The sequence below is a fragment of the Pelophylax lessonae genome, assembly GCF_965119305.1.
Source record: "Pelophylax lessonae genome assembly, chromosome: 4".
Lineage (NCBI taxonomy): Eukaryota > Metazoa > Chordata > Amphibia > Anura > Ranidae > Pelophylax > Pelophylax lessonae.
In genome coordinates, this window is record NC_138771.1 from 353,162,418 (window position 1) to 353,173,846 (window position 11,429).

Consider the following 11,429-nt stretch of genomic DNA (forward strand, 5'->3'; position numbering starts at 1 on the left):
CCAAGAAGGCTCAGAAGAAGACAGTGCTGAATGTCAAGGGCTGGTACATAGGCAATGGTAAATGCTGACCACTAATCTGTTAAAACACAAGAAAAGTTCCTCTTTAAAAGATGTTGCACGTTGCAGAATCAAGGCCAGTGCGTTGAGTTACTAAAGGAATAGAGATTACTCACTTAACAAAGTGAATGTTTGCTAAGCTTAGTAAACCTATTGAAGCTGTGCTCAAGATTAATATAAAGTACCTTACAAAAAAAACAAAAAAAATCACGATTGGACATTGATTGGGCATGATTAGACATTGAACATGATTGGGTATTGAAAGTGAACACAGTTTAACCTTATTTATAAGTGAACAGTTTGTAACCCTTTAGTTAATTACATCGGGATATTTACTTTCCTTAGTGCAAGGTGAAATTGTATTCACTTTGAATACCTAATTATGTGCAAGGGCAGCTAAAAAGGAGATGTTTGCTAGAACATGATTGATTTCTGTCAACACAGCTTCGTCTTATTCACTAAGCCCATAATCATTTACTTTTCAGTTGCAAATTCTCTACTCCTTTAGTAAATCAAATTGAATTTTTTTTTTTTATCACTAAATACAAACTTTTAAGTTGGACTGATTATGTAACAATGACACTGACACTGTCAAACTTCTGTGAATGATGTAATGGTTCCTTGGTGTATGCTGAGATATTGCTATTATTGTAAAAGTATTTTCAGAAGCAGAGCAGCATGATCTGTTCTAGCTAGCAGACTGCTAGTTAACCTAAGAAACTGTAATTAGATGGCCATTGCTAGACACCTTTTAAAAATGTTAGTTGCCTGGCTGTCTCTGGCTCCAATATGTGAAATACTGTCGGAGAACCAACAATGCGGTAAGTAAGGTCAGAACTAAGGATCTACAGATTTGTTTCAGATCAGTGAATAAAAAAGTATTAAAGCTTATGGGTTGGCATGGCAGCCAGGCAACCTGAATTTATTTTTCAGGAATGGTGAACAATGGCAGCCTATATATTCTCTCAGTACATGATTCCATTAAGACTGTCCACATTTGTATCTGCCTCAATGATGGTTACTTCCTGTACATACAGGCATAGTAATTACGACATGCTGTATCTAATTGCTGCTTCTATTCAGACTTTGTTTTTATGTTCTTTTTTGTATAGGTGAAAAGACAACACTAAAAGAAGCAGTTAAGGGTAGTAGTTTGGAAACTGCTATGCCTTTGGTACTATAAATGAAGAATGGAATCCAAATTAAATCATGATTTAGATGTTCTATGTCATAAAAAAGGAAAAAAAAAAGAACCTTAAAGAAAACTGTTAAAGTGGTATTAAAACGAAAACAAATAATGTAATACGTTGGAGCTTACCAATTATTGGATGTGATGTCTACATTAGTTTTCTTTTTTTAGGCTTTTCCCTCTATTTTCACCTGGTGATCTGGCCAGTAACACACCTTCTGTATTAGGGTGTCTACTCTAAGCTCTAGATCAGGGGGGTCAAACTGGGGGCCCTCCAGCTGTTGCAGGAACTACAAGTCTCATCATGCCTCTTCCTGTGGGAGTCATGATTCTAACTGTCAGCCTTGCAATGCCTCATGGGGCTTGTAGTTCCGCAACTGCTGGAGGACCGCCAGTTTGACACCTGTGCTCTAGATGAAGGAAGGAACACAGGGGGAACAGCATACAGCAGCATTGTCAGTCTGGTGGAGGGGAGTGTTAGATGTACTAGCAGATTTAGATACACTAACACATTGAAGCCAGACTCCAACTAGTACTTTATAAGCAGTTACAGGTGTTACAGTTCTTTTTCTTTTGGGATAAAGATTTTACATAAACCATTGTAAGCACCCCTGTCAGTGTTAAATGGTTTGTCTTCTCCCTGTAACTGATACATCTGCTGAAGACAGACAGAAAAACAGACTTGCTGGCTGGATCGATAGGTGAAAATAAAAGAAAGAAAGCCTAATAAAGAAAACAAATGCATCCATCAACATCTAAGTATTAGTAAGTTGTAATATAAAGAATGTTTGCTTTTTGGGTTTAATACTGCTTTAATACTTACCTGTTTGGTCACCAGTCGAAGAACTCTAAGCAGGCAGTGGTCTGTGGGCCAAGGAGAAGCAGAACTATTGACGGGCCCACAAGCATGGTTAGTAGCGAGATAAAGAATAGTAGAGAGATAAAACACACACATGGCAGACAAAGCTTCTACATTTCCAGGTAGCACTAAAGCTAGCCCAGTCCCTACACATTCCTATTGGCCCACTGATATAATGAACTGTCTCACTGGCTACTAGGAATGTGCAGGAGGCAATAAAGGGGTGGGAAAGTTTCAGTACCATAGGGTGTGCAGTAGCCTTGCCTGCCAAAGTTGTGCACAGGGGGTGTGCCAGGTGTGCCTAGGCACACCCTAATCACTGCATGCAGTGCCAATTCTGCCTATTACCTGGGCTTCCCCTGATGTTGCGCTGGCTCGCAGTTCTTCCTCTCACCCCAGCTGCTGCTTTTCAGAATGGAGAGTGGGGGAAGGGGATAGTAAATATGTAATTTACCAGCCCCTTCCTTTTCTAAATGAACACAGTGAACACACACTCACTGTGTTCATTCATAACTGAAGCATAGTAAACTGTGCTTACTATGTTTCAGTTTGTGAATGAACAGAAGCCGTTTAGCGCACAGCACTTCCCATTTATTCACTGTCCTGTGCACCCGAGGCTGCAGAGAAAGGTATGTGTGTTTGAGCTTTGGGGTGCACACCCTAATGCAATAGGCTACACACTCCTATGGGTCCAGCATTCCGGCAAAGCAGGAAAAGAAAAATCTGCTCACCCCTATAAAGTTCAGGAACCTCTGAGTAGCTGCACTTCAAACCTGTTTTCTCAAGGTGACGGAACCATTATCTATACACCAGTCATGTTTTAATTTTCTAGCTCTTATGTATAACAGCTCTACATTTTATAAATCAGCCCTAGTGACTTAGCAGAGTTGGTGGGCTATGAGGCCCCCAAGTAGAGTTGAACAGGACCAAAGCTGCAGTGTAGCAATATAGGGGTTTCACACCTCCTGCTTCCTACTCTAACAATGTGCTATCAGTCTATTAATGTAAGCAGTGCTGAAGGCTATAACCAGGGCCACCAATAAGGGGGTACCACCACTCCTCTTGTAGGGGGCCCGGGCCCCATCAATTTAACAAGGGAGCCCAGACAGCTTCATATTACATTATAATCTGCAGGCAATTTTCAAAGCATAACTGGCTAGATTGTCCATAATATTTCCCTGGGCCCCATCATATCATCAGAGGGGCCCAGAAGGCTTTAACAGAGTAGGAACTATTTATTTAATTTTCGCTCCTGATATGAAAAATCAACCCCGAGTCACGCTCGGGATTACCACCTAGGAGGTTAAAGGGAAACTCTAATTTTGTGGGGAAAAAAATAGCAAAAAAAGAAAAAACAATATAGCGTATACAATTGCGACACAAGTCATATTGTAATTGAATGTTGTTTAAAATGACATTTCCTTTTCAATCTACAGCTGTTGTAATTTTCTGAAAATGCAATGCAATATGGCTACCTGGAGGTGTTCTGTACACAGAATGTGTACTGACCCCACCCCAGAAACATAATTTCCTGCTTATGTGATTGGCTCACTGATTTTCCCAGAAGCCTACACTAAGATACAAGTCAGATTTCAGGCATCCCCTGCAACAAACGTTTCATTTTTGGTGAGATACTCCCAATAGGAAATTATTTCTACAGGGATACAGGCCCAGCAGTTTTCCTCATTAGAGCACTGCAGGGGCACAGCTGCTGATTGATAATTATGAAATAACTTCCATTAGACTCACTTTCCCACATGGATACAAACAAACACACACAGGGATTTCTTCAGAATAACAAAAGGTAGGAATCTGCAACAAAGTTTGTTAAAATCCTTGCAATGTACAGAGATCACCCAGAGGGGAATGTTTTTTTTCAACAAAAGGAGAGTTACGCTTTAAGACTCCGTTCACACTGGGGCGACCTGTCAGGCGACCTGGTCGCCTGACAGGTCGCCGTAGGTCGCCTGCCATAGAGTAGCTGTGGACCCGTTCTAATAGGAGTGACACAAGTCGCTCCGACTTAGAAAAAGGGTCCGGAGCTTCTTTAGGGCAACCTGGAGCGACCTGCATTGACTTCAATGATATGAAGTCCGTGCCGGCTGCTCCGAGGTCGCGGTGCGAGCTGCGCACCGCGACCTGTGAGGTCGCCCCGGCAAGTAGCGTCGCCCCAGTGTAAACGGGGTCTAAAGCTTCTGGAACAAGCTGAAGTTATAAGCTGTCTGGATACCATGCACAGCTGCACTAGATTTTAGTAAATCAACCCCGTTGTGGCTCTTTTATCTCTGGTATGAAGAAATAAAGAATACATCGACATTGTCAGAAATGGGGGAATGCTCAGTCCAGGGTGTACATAATGGAAACCCTTTGTCTTACTACATAAAGGGGGTCCGAGGTAAAAAGTTGTGACATTTTTATTATAACTACATTTACTGTATTGGAATGATAATTTATATTTATAATATATGTGAATTGATAGAAGATATACAGTATATATATATATATATATATATATATATATATCAAATTTAATATAAGCTTAACTGAAATCTGTATGGCTAAATAAAACTATATATCAAGTAAAATGCATCCTTTTGTTATTTCTATGATTGGGCAGTGGAGGTCTACTTTATAGTGGCATTTTCTACACAAAATTCTGGTTACTGCATAAGGGTTAGATTTACTAAATTGTAAAGGGAGGTGAAGTGCAGTGAACCAAACTAAAGCATTATAGATTTTGCTAAGGCATTTGATACTGTACTTCATGAACGTCACATCTTGGTGTCCCGGATTGTGGGCAGAAGGGACGCAATCCGGAATCACGGGATGCAAGTTCTTGTACTTCTTTTGGGCGACAGGCGTTCTGGGCGACAATCGCGGTAAAATCGTGCCATATTTGGGGTGCCATTGGAAGTGACGGGGATCGCACAAGCGTCCCGCGATTTGCTGTGATTTGGGATCATTGGCAGAATTGCTGCGATTCTGCCCGCGATCCGGGACACCAAGATGTGAATGGAGCCTTATGAAGTAAGCTCTGTTAGAGTTGATGATATTTTACAGTATGTACATGGAAAGGAAACTTCTTACATGAACAAGTGTGGGGAGCAATGATTAATGACTTATTCTCTGAATGGTCTAAAGTTGAGATTGGTATGTCTCAGGGTCCTATCTTGGTGTTAATGCTGTTCAATTTATTTATTAATGATATAAAGGTTGGAATTAAATGCTCAATCTCAGTGTTTGCTGATGATACCAAATTGCGTAGGGAAATAATGTCGGTACAGGATGTAGCATCATTACAGGAAGAGCTTGACAAAATTGGGGTTTAGGCAGCCAAATGTCAGATGAGGCTCATTACTGAGCAATGTAAAGTTATATAAATTGTGTAAACAGCTGCGGAGACCACAACACAACTATGTTGTAAAGAATTAGAAAATAAAAACAAGGTATACAACTACTCCTAATGATATAAAGTGTTGCATAAAGTCACATTCAGTCATGTAAGTCAAAATAACAATATTTATAATATGCATAGAAATTTGCAAAATGTGCAACTACTCCTAATGAAATGTGATGTTGCATAAAGACAAATACAATCATGTATATCAAAATGACAATGTCTATAATGTGCATACAAATGTGTGCGAATGTAAAACTACTCCTAATGAAATGAGGTGTTGCATACAGACAAATACAATCATGTGTATCAGAATAGCCATATCCATAAAGTGCATGCAAATGTGCGCTAATATAAAACTACTCCTAATGAACTAAGGCAGAGGTGTCAAACCCAATTTCATCGAGGGCCGCATCAGCATTATGGTTGCCCTCAAAGGGCCGGTTGTATCTGTAAGACTAGATGTCCAGAGCACCCCACCTTACATCAGATGTCAAGAGCCCCCCACTATCAGAAGTGAAAAGTTCCCCACCCTCCCTTACATCACAGTGCACCCTCTTTATCTTGTGCTGCATCCTTGAAGAGGCTGGGAATGGAGCTGGGAAGCAGAAACTGCAGGGTCTGGAGGAGAACCAGAGGAGGGCTGGAGTTTGCTGAATGCTGAGACCAGGGGAGGTAGAGATGATTTGGTGCTGCAGCTGAACAGAGAGGTACAGAATCTGTATGAGGTGTTCTGTTCTCCTCTCTGCTGCCGACTGCTGAGACAAGGTAGGAACAGAGATGAGGGGGTAGCTGCAGGAGAGGTGCGAGGGCCACATGAAATGGCCTGGAGGGCCACATTCGGCCCACGGGCCTCGTGTTTGACACATGTGAACTAAGGTGTCGCATACAGACAAATACAATCATGTGTATCAGAATAGCAATTTCTATAAAGTGCATGCAAATGTGCAAAATATGCAAAAAAAAAAGAGTGAACAAGGAACGGAAAAGTAAAACTTTTTACCTTAGTTTTTATTTTCCAATGTAAAGTTATGCACTTGAGTGGAAAAATATACATGCACACTACACATTTGGAGGGGCTCTCCTGTGGGAATCAGTGATGGAAAAAGATCTTGGGGTGCTTTTAGGTCACAGAACTAGATATAGTATGCAATGCCAAGCTGTAGTTAATAAACCTAACAAAAAAAAAATATTCATGCATTAAAAATGGCATATATTCCAGAGATAAATAATAAATAATAATTAATAATAATTGTTCAACCTTATCTTGAATATGGAATTCAGTTTTGCTGCGACTGTTCAAGAAAGAAATTGTTGAATTACAAAGATTTTAATGAAAGCCAACAAAATTATTAATGGGGATGGAGGACTTCAACTATTAAAATTGATTACACAGATTAGTTATTTACTCTGAATAAGAGGCTCGTAAGAGGGAATATGATTACAATGTACAAAAATATCAAAAGTGACTTCAGTAACTGTAATAAACTGTTTACTCTAAAGACCCTGAAGAGGACACACGGTCTGATGAGTCTCGATTTTAGCTGCGACATTCAGATGGTAGGGTCAGAATTTGGCATAAACGACATGAAAGCATGGATCCATTCTGCCTTGTAGTAACCTACCTGGCGGTATTCCCGAGTGTGGCTCGGGATGGAATTTCACTTCCATTAGCGCCACACTCGGGGTACCACCAGGGAGCATTGCTGGATCCTGAAAGAGGTTACTTATCTTGTCCCCGGGATCCCGCGATGTATTCATGCAGCATACGGCGGCCGAATCTTCCGCCGGACCTTCCGCCTGATGCTGTGAGCCCCCCGGCTTCCGTCTCCTTCGAGCGTCACGTTGCAGGGGGGTGGAACCGGCGGGAAAATTCAAAAAGTTAAAAACACAAACACACTGATATATTGTAATTCTATTGGATTACATTACTAAAATAAAATAAATTGACCTTAGTATGCCCCCCAGTGCTTTCTCCAGTGCCCTTCCTACATTTTTCCTGTACTTTGTGTCTGGAAACTGCAGAGCGACCATGGCATCAAAAAAGCGCGCCGCCACCTCAAAAGCAGTATATGACCTGCTGGAAAACAACAACAGCGATACAGAATCGCTTGCAGAATGGAGTGATAGCGATTCGTGGCGCAGAAAGCGATTTTAGCAATGATCCTGCAACTGTGCCCAGCAATGTGTGGACTTGGAGCTCGATTGACTGCGGTACGGAGCACGTAGTGCCCCCGAGGTTCCCGTTTACTAAATCACCTGGTATCAAAGTGGATGTTGAGGATGACAACCCCTTGGCATACCTCCAACTCTTTTTGACTGATGAGGTTATTGAAAAAGATTGTTATGGAAACAAATTGGTACCAGGAGCAACAAGCTGCTGCGCATCTGTCACGGAACCATGAACCAGACGTACAACAACAGATAAGTGAAAATAAGAAGGCTTTATTGAAAATCAAGCTGTAAAGCAAAAGTCCAAACGGATGGCGAAACCGAGGCAGAGTCCTTGCGAAGCCAGAGGTCAGGAACCAGGAGGGTAGTCAGACGAAGCCAGGATCAGGAACCAGCAGGGTAGTCAGACGAAGCCAGGATCAGGAACCAGCAGGGTAGTCAGACGAAGCCAGGATCAGGAACCAGCAGGGTAGTCAGACAAAGCCAGGATCAGGGACCAGAAGCAGCAGCAGTCTTAGAAGCATGTGAACACAGGAGGACCAAGCAAGGAACTGAAGCCACAGACCTCCTATATATATGAGCTAGGCATCCAGCTCCTCCCAGTGGGAAGGAGGAGCCGCAGGGTGGGAGGCTACAAGAAACCCAGAAACCAAGATGGCCGCCAGCACATGTCAAACGAAGGAGAACAGCAAGAAGGTAAGACCATGACAGCATCAGAGGTTTTCAAGGAGCAGAATGTGGGAACCAGTGACCAAAGAGGATATCTGGAAGTTTTTGGACCTAATTATTCTGTAGGGAGTGGTGGGCAAACCCCTGCAAAAGTGGTATTGGACCACCAACAAATTACTAGCCACTCCTTTTTTTTTGGCACGGTCATGTCGGAATACAAATTTTCGCTCATTATGAAATATTTGTGGCCTGTGGTTCATGCGGACTTTGTAAAGTTGCCGAATTTATATTTCTCAGGCACCAAACACCAACGACTGTAAATAGATCTGGACTGCTGCTGGTGTTGTGAACCCCGAACGCCTGACTGGTCACCACTTTATGGACGACTTTCCACCAACGGAAAAGAAGTCTGCACCCACAAGCATGTGTGTGGTTTGCTGCTCTAAACGTGACGACCAGTGGCGGCTGGTGAAGTTTTAAGATGGTGGGGCCCAAGACCCCGCCCTTCCATTTTGACCCCTCCCATTTCTCAGAAGCCCCACCCCTTATAGACTCCACCCATTGTGTCCCCTGTATTGTGCTTGCGTGAACAAATTCTCCCAATATATCACATATTAAGGGGTCCATCAGTACTAGTATATCCCATAATAGGGGCCCTATTATGGGATATAATGTGAGAGACACCCTATTATGGGATACACTGACAGAGTGGCACAAACCCCACAGTACAGACCCCCAGCACAAACCCCTCAAGCACAAACCCCGCACAAACCCCTCAAGCACAAACCCCCTAGCACAAACCCCACAGTACAGGGCCCCTAGCGCAAACCCCACAGTACAGGCCCCCTAGCACAAACCCCACAGTACAGACCCCTAGCACTAATCCCACAGTACAGACCCCCTAGCACTAATCCAACAGTACAGGCCCCCTAGCACAAACACCACAGTACAGGCCCCTTAGCACTAATCCCACACTACAGACCCCCTAGCACAAACCCCACAGTACAGGCCCCCTACCACAAACTCCACAGTACAGGCCCCCTTTCAATGCAGTGACTAGCGTACATGCCCCCATTCAATGCAGTGACCAGCATAAATGCCCCCTTTCAATGCAGTGACCAGCGTGCATGCCCCCTGTCAATGTAGTGACCAGTATACATGCCCCTTTCAATGTAGTGACCAGCATACATGCCCCTTTCAATGTAGTGACCAGCATACATGCCCCTTTCAATGTAGTGACCAGTATACATGCCCCTTTCAATGTAGTGACCAGCATACATGCCCCTTTCAATGTAGTGACCAGCATACATGCCCCTTTCAATGTAGTGACCAGCATACATGCCCCGTTCAATGTAGTGACCAGCATACATGCCCCTTTCAATGTAGTGACCAGTATACATGCCCCTTTCAATGTAGTGACCAGTATACATGCCCCTTTCAATGTAGTGACCAGCATACATGCCCCTTTCAATGTAGTGACCAGTATACATGCCCCTTTCAATGTAGTGACCAGTATACATGCCCCTTTCAATGAAGTGACCAGCATACATGCCCCTTTCAATGTAGTGACCAGTATACATGCCCCTTTCAATGTAGTGACCAGTATACATGCCCCTTTCAATGTAGTGACCAGCGTACATGCCCCTTTCAATGTAGTGACCAGTATACATGCCCCTTTCAATACAGAGACCAGCGTGCGTGCGTGCCCCCTTCAAAGCAGTGTGTGGGCCCCCCCGAGGCATCACTTCACTTACCTCACCCTGGTGCCGTCACCGTGCCTGGCGTGTTGCTCGGGATTCGGGAGACTCGGTCGGACCTCGGACGTCTTCTTCCTCCTCGACCTGGATGCGTGCAGCTGCCCTCTTCTCCGGTCGGACCTCGGACGTCTTCTTCCTCCTCGACCTCTTCTCCGGTCGGACCTCGGTCGGATGTCTTCTTCCTCCTCGTCTCGGGCATGTATACTGGTCACTACGACGTCTTCTTCCTCCTCGACCTGGATGCGCGCCGCTGCCCTCTTCTCCCGTCGGACCTCGGACGTCTTCTTCCTCCTCGACATGGATGCACGCCGCTGCCCTCTTCTCTGACGGCGGGCGGGAAGGTGACGTCGGGATAGTGCGTGACTAACGCACGCACCGCCCCCCACGCGACCTCACCCGGGATGTCCTCTATGATTGGTCCACGCTGGAGTCTGGACCAATCACAGCCAGGACATCACTAAAGTGGATCACCCCCAGAAGGCCCCCATAGCCACCAGTAAGTCCGGTGCACCTAGTGGGCTGAAGATATTATTTTTTTTCCTTTTTTTTGATTTGGCCACAGATTGGGGGGGCGGTGCCCCTGCGCCCCCTATAGAGTGGCCGCCACTGGTGACGACACTGGAAGGAAAATCCGTAAAGAAACGTGGTACTATTGTCCTGATTGTGACATCAGACTTTGTGCTGCACCATGTTTTTCCATACCCGGGACGTTTACTGAAGCAATATGACTACTAATATTGCACCCTTGTTTGGCCAAAAAAAATGTCAGTGTTTTTGATTATGTTATTTACTACAATTTATTGAATAAAAAGTATTAATATTATTATATTATTATTTGTAATTATGTATAGCTATTTATTATATTATAATTTATGATTTTGTGTTTCAAACTTTATCATACCGGAGATGTTATAAAGAACAACGCACAGTAAAAAAAAATCATATGTAAATAGTTGGTTTGGGCTGCTCGTCCTTAAGAATTACATGCAAAATAATGGTACCGCTTTCAGCACCTAAAATCTGAAAAAATTTTACCGCCAGGTAGGTTAACAGTTCAGGCTGGTGGTGTAATGGCGTGGGGGATATTTTCTTGGCATGCTTTGGGCCTCTTAGTACCAATTGAGCATCGTTTACCTCATCGGCCTACCTGAGTATTGTTTCTGACCATGTCCATTCCTTTATGACTACAGTGTACTTCCAGCAGGATAATGCACCATGTCACAAAGCTCAAATCATCTCAAACTGGTTTCTTGAAGATGACAATGAGTTCACTGTACTCTGATGGCATTCATAGTCACCAGATTTCAATCCAATAGAGCACTTTTGGGT